This window comes from Rana temporaria, chromosome 10 (assembly GCF_905171775.1).
Source record: "Rana temporaria chromosome 10, aRanTem1.1, whole genome shotgun sequence".
Taxonomy (NCBI): Eukaryota; Metazoa; Chordata; class Amphibia; order Anura; family Ranidae; genus Rana; species Rana temporaria.
Genome location: NC_053498.1, coordinates 62,835,741 through 62,852,393, shown reverse-complemented (window position 1 = coordinate 62,852,393; position 16,653 = coordinate 62,835,741).

Sequence of the window (16,653 nt, the reverse complement as noted above, 5' to 3'; positions counted from 1 at the left end):
TGTCTCTCCGCCGTAAAGATTACTCTTATTAGTCTTCTGATTTAACACTGAGTCATTTGGTGGCCTGCGCTGTCCCAGTCTGGGCGGGACATTCGAGGCCACCTTTGTATTGTATGTAAAAAATCTTTCTGACACTTCCCGTTCTATGGGAATTTACTCATAGTATTTTTCTACATGCCCTATTGGTTGATATCCCACCCTAATTTAGAGACATATATCTAAGTGTCTGATTTTTTCAGCACTTGGTATATATGACTCCGTTTTGGAGTCTTGTTGCGAGTCTGCTCACTGGGTGTGTGTGACAGCCCTGGGCTGCTACAGCTTGTGAGTTTGTGTGATCTATCATGGCCCCTCCGATTGGTTGGCGGTGATTCGTCACGCCACATGCTGTCGGCCCCACTGCTTACGCCGTTTGGAGGCCGCGGCTGCGTGATGTACACCCACCCTCCGGTCGGCATGGCTAGGTCCCTAGCTCTCTGTCGGACACTATGACTACAAGGCACGCCCCCTGATGCCCTATTGGTACGTGTATTTTCTCACGTCTGATAGGCTATCGGGAGGCATCTGCTCACTGGCCGGCGCGGCTCCTGGCCACGCCCCCCCCCCCTCGTCTGATTGGTGCTTGCGCGGTTTGTATGTACCAGCGCTGCACCGATCTGAGTTATTGCGGGGTTGTTCCCCATTTATTCATCCATCCATGGGGGACTTTAATTCCATATATCAGCACTGTCATCCACTGATGACAGGTTGCTGACGGACTGTTTTTACACTATATCGATTATATAAAGGCCATAACGCAACATGGTAGTGCAGTGTCCCCATACTTAACATTCAGGAAGTTTCCCTGTCTGGTGACACAACTATGAGCTATGTTTGGTTCTGCTGATTTTTAAAATGTTGCATATCATTCAAAGTTACATCATGTCATAGTATGCATTGTCTTCATTTGTGAATTCACCTATGGGGAACTTTATAGTTTCCAGTATGAGGATTACCATATATAGGTGGCAGTCTGTAATGCTCTATCGTGGTGCTTCATCGATTGTGAATCATTCACAATATACCGCGATGGTGCAGTGTCCCCATAGACACTAATTAGAGAATTTCCTGTTTGGTGACACAGTATAAGTCATGCTGTCTCTTGCTGAACTATAAAGTGTTGCAGAATATTAGCTCCGACTAATATGATATATGCATTATGTTGAGATTTACTGTATGTGTTGCATGTGATATCGGTATTTTATGCATATTAGATTGGAGATTTATTGTGTTTTTTATTTATTTATATGTTTGTTACAATGCATACTTGTTACATCATATCCTGTCTCTTGGCACCACCCTATTGGGGGAGGGCCTTGTAACCACTATGTGTATTTAAGCAAGCAATGTGGGGGTGCATCTTTATGCCCCTGTTGAAGGCTTACTGAGCCGAAACGCGTCGGGTATTGCCTCTGAGCACCCCACATTGCTACCCCTGTACGTGATCACTTTTATCTTTGTCATTTTTATGACTTTTATAAATAAACCTATTGGTTTTAATTGACCTGCACCATTGGAGTTCTTTTTTCCTTTTCTATCATCCACCCCATGGCTTCATTTGGAGCTCTAACTACGTCCTCTGCCTGCATTTCCTGATCGATGGTCCAAAGATCGTATTCAGAGCCTGTGGCATTGACGCAAATACATCATTCAAGCACTGCTGGTTCCTGTTGTCCATTCCATTGGAGTTCCAGCCCCGCATAGGATCCAAGTCCGGTTTCTAGTGGTCCCGGCTTCCAAAGACCACAATGTCTGGCTGACTCTTTGCTGTAAGGTAGTAGAGTCCAACACCATCTGGTAAGCGTGTTTTACCCATTTCATACTTTGATGTGATTGTGATCTTCACAGGGTTCTACAGACAACTTGCACACCTGTTGCATCTTAATCACTGGATTGCAGCTCACCTGTTTTCCTGCATCAATCATTCCATCTGATGTTCACTCATCTTTATAATATAGACTTTGATACGTTTATATTTTTTGTTTTACATTGAGCATTGTTTTAGTCACTTTTATCTATGCCAATTGTTTATATTTATGCTCTTACATTATGAGAGTTGTTACCTCACTTGGTACTATATAATTTTGAGTTTGTTAGCGCTACATTTTTGTTTATTATCTTGCTGGCTTTGTTTGTTTGTTTGTAGCAGCTTGGCACTTATTTTTATATTAGCGCAGGTTTTTCTTTATTTTATTTTTTGTTCTGACACATTATCACTGCTGCTTCTCATTCCTTTGTGATTACAATGGATGTCTTTGAATATAGGGCATCAAGGTCCTTTAACCCCCAAGGGGTCTTTACCTCCAGTACTGGAGATAGTGAGATAAGTGGTTTATTCATACGCCTAAAGAATGTAATGGTCTCAGAGGTGCATCTCCAATGGGATATTGCTTTCCTAGACCAATATATCAAGGAACAGATGGTTCCTAGAGGCCTTAGGTGGGATTTATTTCCACAACAGGGCGAAGTCGACATTGATTTATGGTACAAATATTTCAATGATGCGGGCTTAAAACTGATCTCTTTCCTGGTAGAGAGAAAGCAGGCAAGACTCTCTCTATTAGATAAGGAAATAAGAGAGATCAGGGATAAGCTAGCACCATCTAGCACAAATTCTGAATACATCACCTTGTCCACTGGTTTAAAAACACATCTTGAAAAAGAAGAAAAAGACCAGAGAAATAAAAAACAAAAAAAGTATAATAGGGACGTACAAGATTATACTGCCCAATTGGTTTTTAACTGGCAAAAAAAGATGGCCAGTAATGGCAATTCTGCAGAGAACCCTCAGGCTATGGAGGTTCCGTCTACCACAGGCACCATCCCTGATAGGAGATTGGTTTTCCAACCACCCTCTGCTATTCCTCCACAGACATCTACTGTATACCATTCTAATTATAATGGCAACAGAAAGAATTTTGTTCCACCTAACCGTGAGGGAGGACGTGGTAGAAACCCCAATAGAGGGAGAGCCCCGTCCCACCGTGGTGGTGGCCAAAATTATGGGGATAGGAATTACACCCATTCCAATGGCCCACAAAATGGGTGGTATGATGGTCGAGGAAGGCCCAACAGCGAAGGCCCCTCCCATCACACTCCCATAAGGAAACAAGGCTATCCTATTCCTTCTAATACAGATAGGACCTATGATACACAATACGAACCGTATTCCCATTCTAATAGGAATGACTCCGATGAGTATCATAGAATGCCTTACAATTACCATTCTGAGGGCCCGGAACAGTCTTATGATCAGGATTTTCACGGACCCACACCTCACACACCCAGAAATTTAAGACAAAACGAGGGTGCAGAGGGGGGCGGCGCTTACAGCGCAAAAAGAAAAAGGACAAAATAGATGCAGGTATTTTTAATCTAAGTTCTGTTACACTTTCCGAACACGAACAACAAGTATTAGGCAAAGGGTTAAAATTCGTTCCGCCCAGGAAATTAAACAAGTTTAATACCTTTATCGATATACAAAAATTTGTAAGAAAATTGAATATTCAAAGACATTTTTTGGGGATACCTAGTCAAAATCCAGTGGGTTCTAGCCTGATGGGTCCCATGCCCACTGGACCAACTAATATTCATACCACCAGTCCCACTGACAATGTCATCCATTCTGGATTGTCAAATCCATCTTTATACAATCCTCCCAGTACATCTTCATCTATAAATGTATTCAGGAGTTTAGTATTGGAGGATTTAGATAAACTACCTCCCAAGAAATTCTTTCAAGATCCATCCATTGAGGCAGGTTTAAAAGCATTATGCCTCAGAAATAATTTAGTTATCCGCCCCGCCGACAAGGGGGGGGGGGGATTGTCATACTTGATAAAGCTGCATATATTGCAGAAATGAATAGACTACTTGAAGATAGGACAACTTACGCCATCTTGCCTAATGACCCTACTACCAAATATAAGAAACTTTTGGTAGATATTGTCAAGGAGGGTTCTTCTTTAAATATCCTCAATAAGAAAGAATTGGATTTTTTGGTACCATTGGCTCCGAAAGTCCCCATTATATATTACCTGCCGAAGGTTCATAAGAATCCGACCAATCCCCCTGGACGACCCATCGTCAGCGGGATCGATTCTGTGACTTCGAGAATAGGAAAATATATAGACCACTATCTCCAACCTTTAGTAAAGCTAGTTCCCTCGTATCTTAAAGACACAGGAGACACGATCAGACTATTGGAAAAGATTCGACATCAGGGTGACATCCTATTGGTCACTGCTGATGTGGCAGCATTGTACACATGCATACCACATCATTTAGGGTTGGCTGCTGTCGAGTCTTTTTTGACTAGAAACTCCCTGCTTTCTATTCTGCAGAGAAATTTTATTATGGAACTTCTGTTATTTGCTACTAAGCACAATTATTTTTGGTTCCAAGGGGTTTTCTATTCTCAAATTAGGGGCGTGGCGATGGGGGCTAAATATGCCCCCAGCCTAGCCAATTTATTCATGGCCCAGTGGGAAGAGGACGTCGTCTATGCTTTCAGGAGACCTGAGCTCCTTTTATGGGCCAGGTATATAGACGACGTCCTCTTCCTCTGGAAGGGTGATAGGGAATCTCTAGATGCTTTCATGATCCAGCTGAATGATAACGACCGGGGGATCGTATTGTCTTATGAGGCCAGTCCCACTTCAATTCATTTCCTGGATCTGGAGATCACCACCACCCATGACAGATTGGAATTCAAGACGTATTTTAAACCTACCGACCGGAATGGATACATTCCGGTCGATAGCTGTCACCACCAGAGATGGTTAGAATCTGTCCCACGGAGCCAGTTCCTCCGCCTTAGGAGGAATTGCACCAGGGACAGTGACTTCTATCTTCAGAGTGATATGTTAAAAACTAGATTTCTTGACAAAGGGTATCGACCTGCACTGGTCGATGATGCCATTAATTCTGTTTCTGCCACGGACAGGGCTTCCCTTTTACAGGTTAAACCCAAGATGGCCAAACAGGAGAGTTTTAAGTGGTCCTTTTTCACCAGTTATTCCATTCAACATAATGAGATTAGTAAAATCTTAAATCGCCACTGGAAAGTTCTTCTTAATGACAGGATTTTGGGGCCATCACTACCGAACAGAGCTGGCATCATTTTCAGGGGTGCCCGCTCGGTTCAAAGTGACATAGCCCCTAACACTATTGATCCCCCAAAAAAGGTATCTTTCTTTCCCGAGGCTAATGGATTTTATCCATGCCGTTCCTGCAACGTTTGTGTCACTAATACTACAGTCAGACGTAAAATGGATTCATTCTCTTCAACAGTGACAGGTCGTATATATACAATGAAGCAGTTTACAACTTGCTTTACAAGCTATATTGTTTATCTCATAACATGTCCTTGCAAATCCCAATATGTGGGACGGACTATAAGGAATTTTTCTATCAGGGTTAATGAGCATATAGCAAAGATTAAAAAGGGTTGTCCCAAACATACGGTGTCACGGCACTATCTCGAACACCATCACTCTGATCCTAAGGGATCATTATTTCAGGTGATTGATAGATTCGTTCCCCATTGGAGAGGTGATTCCAGAATCAGGGGTGTCTCAAGACTTGAGACTTTTTGGATACACGAGCTCAAGTGCTATACCCCATATGGTATGAACGTCGAATGGGACGTCAATTGTTACATCAACCAGGGGTGAGCACTTTGAGTTCTTGTATCCACTCTATATAATAATTTTTTGAATATTTTTGATATTCTTTATATATTCTTTATATTACCCCATATGTGCTATATTTCATACTCTTTTCCATGTGTAATTCCATCTGCTATGGATTCATGGAAAGAATTTCATATATATTTTTATATTTTTTATCTTTAGATTTTTGTTAGGTTCAGGTCTATTCATTTTCAACATTTACTAGTGCAGACTTAATGTGGTTGATAACTTTTTATCCATGTTGTCTCTCCGCCGTAAAGATTACTCTTATTAGTCTTCTGATTTAACACTGAGTCATTTGGTGGCCTGCGCTGTCCCAGTCTGGGCGGGACATTCGAGGCCACCTTTGTATTGTATGTAAAAAATCTTTCTGACACTTCCCGTTCTATGGGAATTTACTCATAGTATTTTTCTACATGCCCTATTGGTTGATATCCCACCCTAATTTAGAGACATATATCTAAGTGTCTGATTTTTTCAGCACTTGGTATATATGACTCCGTTTTGGAGTCTTGTTGCGAGTCTGCTCACTGGGTGTGTGTGACAGCCCTGGGCTGCTACAGCTTGTGAGTTTGTGTGATCTATCATGGCCCCTCCGATTGGTTGGCGGTGATTCGTCACGCCACATGCTGTCGGCCCCACTGCTTACGCCGTTTGGAGGCCGCGGCTGCGTGATGTACACCCACCCTCCGGTCGGCATGGCTAGGTCCCTAGCTCTCTGTCGGACACTATGACTACAAGGCACGCCCCCTGATGCCCTATTGGTACGTGTATTTTCTCACGTCTGATAGGCTATCGGGAGGCATCTGCTCACTGGCCGGCGCGGCTCCTGGCCACGCCCCCCCCCCTCGTCTGATTGGTGCTTGCGCGGTTTGTATGTACCAGCGCTGCACCGATCTGAGTTATTGCGGGGTTGTTCCCCATTTATTCATCCATCCATGGGGGACTTTAATTCCATATATCAGCACTGTCATCCACTGATGACAGGTTGCTGACGGACTGTTTTTACACTATATCGATTATATAAAGGCCATAACGCAACATGGTAGTGCAGTGTCCCCATACTTAACATTCAGGAAGTTTCCCTGTCTGGTGACACAACTATGAGCTATGTTTGGTTCTGCTGATTTTTAAAATGTTGCATATCATTCAAAGTTACATCATGTCATAGTATGCATTGTCTTCATTTGTGAATTCACCTATGGGGAACTTTATAGTTTCCAGTATGAGGATTACCATATATAGGTGGCAGTCTGTAATGCTCTATCGTGGTGCTTCATCGATTGTGAATCATTCACAATATACCGCGATGGTGCAGTGTCCCCATAGACACTAATTAGAGAATTTCCTGTTTGGTGACACAGTATAAGTCATGCTGTCTCTTGCTGAACTATAAAGTGTTGCAGAATATTAGCTCCGACTAATATGATATATGCATTATGTTGAGATTTACTGTATGTGTTGCATGTGATATCGGTATTTTATGCATATTAGATTGGAGATTTATTGTGTTTTTTATTTATTTATATGTTTGTTACAATGCATACTTGTTACATCATATCCTGTCTCTTGGCACCACCCTATTGGGGGAGGGCCTTGTAACCACTATGTGTATTTAAGCAAGCAATGTGGGGGTGCATCTTTATGCCCCTGTTGAAGGCTTACTGAGCCGAAACGCGTCGGGTATTGCCTCTGAGCACCCCACATTGCTACCCCTGTACGTGATCACTTTTATCTTTGTCATTTTTATGACTTTTATAAATAAACCTATTGGTTTTAATTGACCTGCACCATTGGAGTTCTTTTTTCCTTTTCTATCATCCACCCCATGGCTTCATTTGGAGCTCTAACTACGTCCTCTGCCTGCATTTCCTGATCGATGGTCCAAAGATCGTATTCAGAGCCTGTGGCATTGACGCAAATACATCATTCAAGCACTGCTGGTTCCTGTTGTCCATTCCATTGGAGTTCCAGCCCCGCATAGGATCCAAGTCCGGTTTCTAGTGGTCCCGGCTTCCAAAGACCACAATGTCTGGCTGACTCTTTGCTGTAAGGTAGTAGAGTCCAACACCATCTGGTAAGCGTGTTTTACCCATTTCATACTTTGATGTGATTGTGATCTTCACAGGGTTCTACAGACAACTTGCACACCTGTTGCATCTTAATCACTGGATTGCAGCTCACCTGTTTTCCTGCATCAATCATTCCATCTGATGTTCACTCATCTTTATAATATAGACTTTGATACGTTTATATTTTTTGTTTTACATTGAGCATTGTTTTAGTCACTTTTATCTATGCCAATTGTTTATATTTATGCTCTTACATTATGAGAGTTGTTACCTCACTTGGTACTATATAATTTTGAGTTTGTTAGCGCTACATTTTTGTTTATTATCTTGCTGGCTTTGTTTGTTTGTTTGTAGCAGCTTGGCACTTATTTTTATATTAGCGCAGTTTTTTCTTTATTTTATTTTAGATTTAGGGACTTTGATAATTTTTTTATTGTTTTTACTGGTAATGGTGCCGATCTGCGATTTTTAGCGGAACTGCGACATTGCGGCGGAAATATCTGACTTTAAATTACACTTTTTGGGGACCAGTGACATTATTACATTGATCAGTGCTATGAAATGCACTGATCGATGTATAAATGACACTGGCAGGGAAGGGGTTAACACTAGGGGGTGATAAAGGGGTTAAATGTGTTCCCTCAGCCTGTTCTAACTGTAGGGGGGGTGGGCTGCCTGGGACATAATAAAGATTGCTGTTCCTGATCACTGGGAACAGCAGATCTCTGAGATGTCCCCTGTTAGAATGGGAATCCACCTTGTTTACAAAGGCAGATCCCTGTTCTGCCTCCATGTACAGTGATCGCTTGATGACTGTCGGGCCTGTGGGTACACTCAACCAGCACGCAGTGGGCACATGCCTGCAATCTCACATGCACGGACCGACGTACGGGTACCTCGGTTCATGCAGGAGAGCTGACCTGCCACAGTATAAGTGTGGTGGCTGGTCGGCAAGTGGTTAAAGGATTTTTAAATTGTTATTGTTTCACTTTAAGCATCATTAAAGTCACTGCTCTTTAAAAAAAAAAAAAAACATTTTTGTATTGAGAGGGCTATGCTGGCATGCTTTACTCAAACTGTAGTTAGTTTCGGAAGAAAATGAACTGAAGACTGTGCACCTGTTGTTTTAATGTACCTTGAATGTATTTAGCCAATATAAAATTGAAAACTCCATTGGGCAACATTTTAGGTTAAATAATCAGAAAGGAGAAATTAATATGAGCAAAGAGTTGGAATTCATACCCAAAGCACAGAAATCTTAGTCTATTTTAGTCTATTTCTATTAAAGGCAAGACTGTTCATTTTGCCAGGAAAGTTGCGCTGGGAATTTTCCTCCCAGACAAGTAAATGAGATAAAGTTCTGCAGACTTCCATTATCCTATTATCTGCAAGCAAACATACCGTTTTTTTTTTTGTTTTAACTTGTACAGAATTGGTATTTTCCTTGTACATGATTGGGTATTCTTAGCAAAGTAAAATGTCACAACATTTACAAAGCTCTGGGGAAAAGTCTCATGCAAAGTGCAACATGTAATGTACGCACCTTGTTTGCCAAAATGATTGAGATGAAAGCTGTAATTTTTTTTTGTAGGGATTGGACTAGGTTGATGGTCAGTGTAAGGTCACATAGTGAGCTGAACTTGTTGCTTAACCACTTCACCCCCGGACCATATTGCTGCCCAAAGACCAGAGTACTTTTTGCGATTCGGGACTGCGTCGCTTTAACAGACAATTGCGCGGTCGTGCGACGTGGCTCCCAAACAAAATTGGCGTCCTTTTTTTCCCACAAATAGAGCTTTCTTTTGGTGGTATTTGATCACCTCTGCGGTTTTTATTTTTTGCGCTATAAACAAAAATCGAGCGACAATTTTGAAAAAAATGAATATTTTTTACTTTTTGCCATAATAAATATCCCCCAAAAATATATAAAAAAACATTTTTTTCCTCAGTTTAGGCCGAAACGTATTCTTCTACCTATTTTTCGTAAAAAAAAATCGCAATAAGCGTTTATGATTGGTTTGCGCAAAAGTTATAGCGTTTACAAAATAGGGGGTATTTTTATGTCATTTTTATTAATATTTTTTTTTTATTAGTAATGGCGGCGATGAGCGATTTTTTTTCAGTATTGCGACATTATGGCGGACACTTCGGACACTTCTGACACATTTTTGGGACCATTGGCATTTTTATAGCGATCAGTGCTATAAAAAGGCATTGGATTACTATAAAAATGCCACTGGCAGTGAAGGGGTTAACACTAGGGGGCGGGGAAGGGGTAAGTATGCCTGGGTGTGTTCTTACTGTGGGGGGTGGGTGGCCTCACTAGGGGAAACACTGATCCTCTGTTCATACATTGTATGAACAGAAGATCAGCATTTCCCCTGCTGACAGGACCGGGAGCTGTGTGTTTACACACACAACTCCCGGTCCCCGCTCTGTAACGAGCGATCGCGTGTGCCCGGCGGCGATCGCGCCCGCCGGGCACACGCACGGGAGTCGGGGGCGAGCGGGGGGCGCGCGCGCCCCTAGTGGCGGCTGAAAGAGCCGACGTAGAATGACGTGCTCTCGCCCAGGAGAGCCAGCTTGCCGACGTAGAACGGTGGTGAGCAGTCGGCAAGCAGTTAATTGTGTAACCTAAAATATTTTTCTCTAAAACATTACAGGACGTCATATTTAATTCAACCAATGATATAAATACCTGGGCTGTAGACGTAGAATTTATTATACCTGAGGTGCCTTCCAAAAGTATCCACCCCCCTTGACATTTCTCGTGTTTTGTTGACTCACAACCTGGAATTAACATTAACATGGATTGTTTGAGGATTTGCATAATTTAAGTTACAGAACACGCCCACAACTTTGAAGATGTTTTTTTTGTGAAGCAAACAACAAATAGGACAAAATAACAGAAAAAAATCAACGTGCATAACCATTCACCCCCCTAAAGTCAATACTTTCTAGATCCACCTTTTGCTGCTATCACAGCTCCAAGTCGCTTTGGATAAGTCTCTATGAGCTTGCCACATCTTACCACTGGGATTTTTACCCATTCCTCCTTGCAAAACTGCTCCAGCTCCTTCAAGTTGGATAGTTTGCGCTTGTGAACAGCAATCTTTAAGTCTGACCACATATTTTCTGTTGGATTGAAGTCTGGGCTTTGACTAGGCCATTCCAACACATTTACATGTTTCCCCTTAAACCATTCAAGTGTTGCTTTAGCAGTGTGTTTGGGGTCATTGTCCTGCTGGAAGGTGAACCTCTGTCCTAGCCTCAAATCACACACAGTGTGGTACAGGTTTTGCTCAATAATATCCTTATATTTAGCACCATCCATCTTTCTCTCAACTCTGACCAGTTTCCCAGTCCTGACTGCTGAAAAACATCCCCACAGCATGAAGCTGCCACCACCATGTTTCACTGTGGGGATGGTGTTCTTTGGGTGATGTTATGTGTTGGGTTTGCGCCAGACATAGCATTTTATTTGATGGCCAAAAAGTTCAATTTTAGTCTCATCAGACCAGAACACCTTCCTCCATACATTTTGTGAGTCTCCCACATGCCTTTTCGCAAATTCAAAATGTGCCATTTTGTTTTTTGCTGAAAGTAATGACTTTCTTCTGGCCATAAAGACCAAGGGGCAGAACCACATAGATCTGCACCCGTGCAGCGTATCTGAGATACGCTACGCCGCCGTAACTTACCCGGCTTTAGTTCGAATCCATAAAGATTTTGTGCCGTAAGTTACGGCGGCGTAGTCTATCTCTCGCGGCGTAATGCGCGTAATTCAAATCGGCAAGTAGGGGGCATGTTTCATTTAAATTAAGCGCGTCCCCGCGCCGAACGAACTGCTCATGCTCCGTTCCTAAATTTCCCGCCATGCATTGCGCTAAATGACGTCGCAAAGACGTACGCCTGTCGGATCTAACCTAGATGCCGTCGTATCTTGTTTTGTTTTGAACAAAGATGCGACGTGGGAAATTTGAAAGTACGCCGGCGTATCTACTCTCTTTGTGGATCTGCCCCCAACTCTTTGGAGCGTTACGGCTTATTGTCATCCTATATATAGATACTCCCATCTCTGCTGTGGAACTCTGCATCTCCTCTAGAGTTACCTTAGGTCTCTGTGCTGTCTCTCTGATTAATTCCCTTCTTGCCTGATCCGTGAGCTTTGGTGTGCGTCTCTTGGCAGGTTTTCTGTTGTGCCATGTTCTTTCCATTTGGTTATGATAGATTTGATAGTGCTCCTAGGGATCATCATTTTTTTTATAACGTAACCCTTACTTGTACTTCTCAATAACATTGTCCCCTACTTGTTTGGAGAGTTTCTTGGTCTTCATGGCAGTGTTTGGTTAGTGGTGCCTCTTACTTAGATGTTGCAGCCTCTGGGGCCTTTGTGTATATGTAATGACAGATCATGTGACACTTAGATTGCACACAGGTGGAAATCATTTCACTAATTATGTGACCTCTGAAGGTAATTGGTTGCACCAGAGCTTTTTATGGGCTTCCTAACAAAAGGGATGAATAAATACACACATACCAATTATCATTTTTTTATTGAGATTGCAGGCCACACCCATCCCACCACGCTTCTCCCCAGATACAACCTTATTAAATAAATAGGCAGAACACACAACTTGGCAAAATATGTCCGCAGCACTTTTTTGGTTTTAAACACATTAATATCCTTTAATACTATTTTATTATAACCAAATGACAATAAATTCAAATAAACCTCAATTCATACTACTCAGTTTTTAGAACTTGAGCAGCAGTACCACAGATTTTACATAGAAACTAACCAGTCCCCCCTAGTTTACTAGCCTCTCCTGGTCTTCCAGAAAATTTCTGGTATTCTCATCTAAATTTTTTAAGGGAACAATGCCCTTAAAAAAAAAAATATTAACTGCAAACAATCCTTAAACTATTTAATTAAATAGGGAATGGGTGGCCACACTCTCAATAAAGTGGGCCCATATTGACCATCCTTTTTACATGAGATTGCAGGCCACACCCCTCCCACCACGCTTCTCCCCAGACCCAACCTTATTACATAAATAGACAAAACACAGAACTTGGCAAAAATATGGGCGCGATACTTTATTGGTTTTAAACACATTAATATCCTTTAATCCTCTTTCATTATTAACCAAATGCTGTCATAAACTCAGTTTTTAGAACTCGAGCAGCAATACCACTGATAGCCTCTTACGCCTTTCCAATATAATTGAAAGGATTCAGGGCTGCAGGGAAAAATTTGTAATATAACTTCTCTGGGCTGCTCTTTTATATATAAAATAACAAATGGCCCAGAATCCACACTGTGTACTGTAGACCTGAAAAAGTTAAACAAACAGGTTAGGCCTGACATATAACTTAAAACACTTAGATTTCCACCGGGCCACCTCTGACGCTGTGCCAATTCTATAGGAGTGGGAGGAAAATTTAAACCTGGCCAAACCCATGTGTTCCAGGCATCTCCGCAACACCACATAAAACTGGTACTTGGTGAGCAAAGCTAAATTAGAGCGAATAATGAAATGTCCTGCCCAGGAGGGCCTGACTGAATTGCCAAACTCACACTACTACTAACTCGCTTTTTTATGGGCTGGCAACGTTATCTACCTACCTTTCCCAAGTTGGTCTGTTTTTGACTTGCTCAGTAAAACATGCACCTTTGCGTGGTAAATGATCACTTGACTATGAAAATTCCTGAACTATCCAAGCTTATGTAACAGCTCTATTGAATGGGAGTGAACCACAACTGCGGTAAGCAAGGATTTCAATGCACGTCTCTATGTGAGAATTCAGTACTAGGCCCCAGGCGTCACTCCAATCAGAACACAGGAGTTTGGTGGGTCACTACATCATCTCTCTCACATATATGAATGCGTTGAGCTTCTAAGGGCGGAGGTATTACAACATGTGTCCAACCCCTAGCGTTAAAAGATTACAATAAAAATCAACAAGCACAACTGTATTAAAGATTCCAATGCACTTCTTTTATGTAAGTGATTATCAGTACGAGACCACAGGCGTCACTCCAATCAGAGAACAGGAGTTTGGGGGTTCTCTACATCATATCACTTTTTACATAAAGGAATGCATTGGGCTACTAAAGGCTTTAGCACGAAAAAGTTAGAGCGAACATGTTCAGCATTTTAAGGACAACGCGCATATACAGTACATTTAAGAATACTGTATGCAAGTAATATTTGCGTAGGAGAGGCAAGTATAGCTGAGCTAAGTTGAGAGTGTATGTCCCTTTAAGATATTCTACAGCAACAGCTAAAGACACACCAGTCAATCCCAAGAAGTATGTTAATAATTAGCAAGCCAGAGTAATTACAATAAATGTTTAAGAGCAATGTATATGTAGCAGGTCTTCCTGTAGAACTACAAGTGAAACAATTGCTACTTATCCGTTTTGTAGGGATGAATGGCTGCAGTAGGTTGGTAGCAGGCCTGGGATTCCGTAGTGTAGGGTGTCCTGTAGGAAGATCTGTTTAGGGTGTCCCAGCAATGGCAATCTGGATTAGCTTTGTTTTGGCAGGCATCCAGGATGGCATGGGTTGCAGGGTGAGGATTCCTGGTAGCTATTGATTGGTAGCCGAGCCGGCTACGGCCGACAATAGTAGAACTCTGTTTCTATGTAAGTCAATGCCTTTATGGGCAGGAAACAGGTGTATGGCAGGTGTACCGAATCCAGCGCTGAGTGCACTCGGCACTTTCGCGTTCCAAGCTGGAACGCACGTGGTGCTGGGCGATGACGTCATTGCGCGGGCGCCATATGCGTTCCAGCGTGGAACGCATTACGGGCGCTGAGAGCGCCTGTACAGCTTACTACCTGGCGATTCGGAAAGCTCCAAAAAATGCCAGCACAAATGCAGTTCTAAAAGGCACAACACTTCACAAAGGCCACTAAGGATGTCAAGGGAGATTGGCCTTCTGCTATCTGCTACAAAGGTCATCCTCTTATAACCCTTATGCACCTGTTTCACTGAAAAATACGACGTACAATGAGACAGTCCCATTAACCTGAAGAAAAAAGAGATTCCAGCTAACATTCTTATAACATAAATACTCAAAGAAATGCTGCTGCAAAAGACAGGAAAGCCCTCTGATGGAACAGCAAACTTGAAGTCGTCTCCACTTGCAAATGCCAACCACAACCTCCAAGCTGCTGCATAACTCTACCAGGTCTTAGAGGCTACTGAGCCCCTAATAGCTTCCTTCACCATGATCACCTGCGCCGTTGTATCTTAGGGTGCAATATTTACGTTGGCCGCTAGGTGGCGCGTCCATTGAGGTCGGCATAGAATATGCTAATGAGTAGTTACGCCGATTCACGAACGTACGCTTGCCCGTCACAGTAAAGATACGCTGTTTCCGTAAGAGATACGCGGCGTAAAGATAAACATGCCCCCTAGGTGGCGTATCCTATGTTAAGTATGGCCGTCGTTCCTGCGTCGAAATTTTGAAATGTCTTTGTTTGCGGAACTCGTCCAAGAATAGGGCTGAACGTCAATTACATTCAGGTCGAAACCAATGACGTCCTTGCGACATCATTTAGCGCAATGCACGTTGGGACATTTTAGGGACAGCGCATGCGCAGTACATTCGGCGCGGGAACGCGCCTAATTTAAATGATCCACGCCCCCTACCCAGATCATTTGAATTAGGCGGGCTTGCGGCGGGGAATTTACGCTACGCCGCCGCAACTTTACAGGCAAGTGCTTTGTGAATCAAGCACTTGCCCGTAAAACTTGCAGCGGTGTAACGTAAATGCAATACGTTAAGCCGCCGCAGATCTACGTGAATCTGGCCCAGTAATTCCTCCCTGAGAGCGCTAGTCAGTCTAATATGAGCAAAAGGCGACTGCAGGCCCGCTATTGAAATATAAAGTCTCTGGGAGAAAACCTGAAAAAATGCCTCAAAATACGAGCAGGACAAAGAGCATCCCATCGAGAGGCATTTGTCAAAAAATAGCAATTGTCAAGATAGAAACCTAATGAATTAAACGTTGCTGGTGAAATAGGCAGGAGTCGAAAAGCCGATTTTATATCCGCTTTAGCCAGTAAAGCCCCAGTACAGAAAGATCTAATTTTGATGATTGCCTCCTCAAAAGTCACGTATGACACTGAACACAACTCCCCGTTGATATCATCATCATATCGTAACTTTTTTTTCGAATCCTCAAAAAATTTGTGCAGTAAGTTACGGCGGCGTAGTGTATCTTTGGCGGCTTAATGGCGCGCCATTCAAATCTTTGTGATGGGGGCGTGTTTTATGTAAATACGTCCTGACCCGACGTTTTTTTTTTATCTGCGCATGCGCCGTCCGTTGGGGTATCCCAGTGCGCATGCTCGAAATTAAACCGGAACCAGCCAATGCTTACGACGGTGATGTCATTCTACGCAAATCCCTATTCGCGAACGACTTGCGCAAACGATGTAAAAAATTCAAAATGCGAGGCGGGAACGACGGCCATACTTAACATTGAGTATGCCTCATAATAGCAGGCTTAACTATACGCCGGAAAAAGCTGAACGCAAACGACGTAAAAATATGCGCCGGCCGGACGTACGTTCGTTGATCACCGTAACTGCCTAATTTGCATACTCGACGTGGAATTCGACGGAAACGCCACCTAGCGGCCGCCGAAAAATTGCACCTTAAGGTCCGACGGCGTACTAAGACGTACGCCTGTCGGTTCCATCCGAGATGCCGTCGTATCTTGTTTTGTAGATACAAAACAAAGATACGACGCGCACAATTTGAAATTACGCGGCGTATCAAGAGATACACCGGCGTAATTGTTCTGTGGATCTGGCCCTTTATTCCTAACC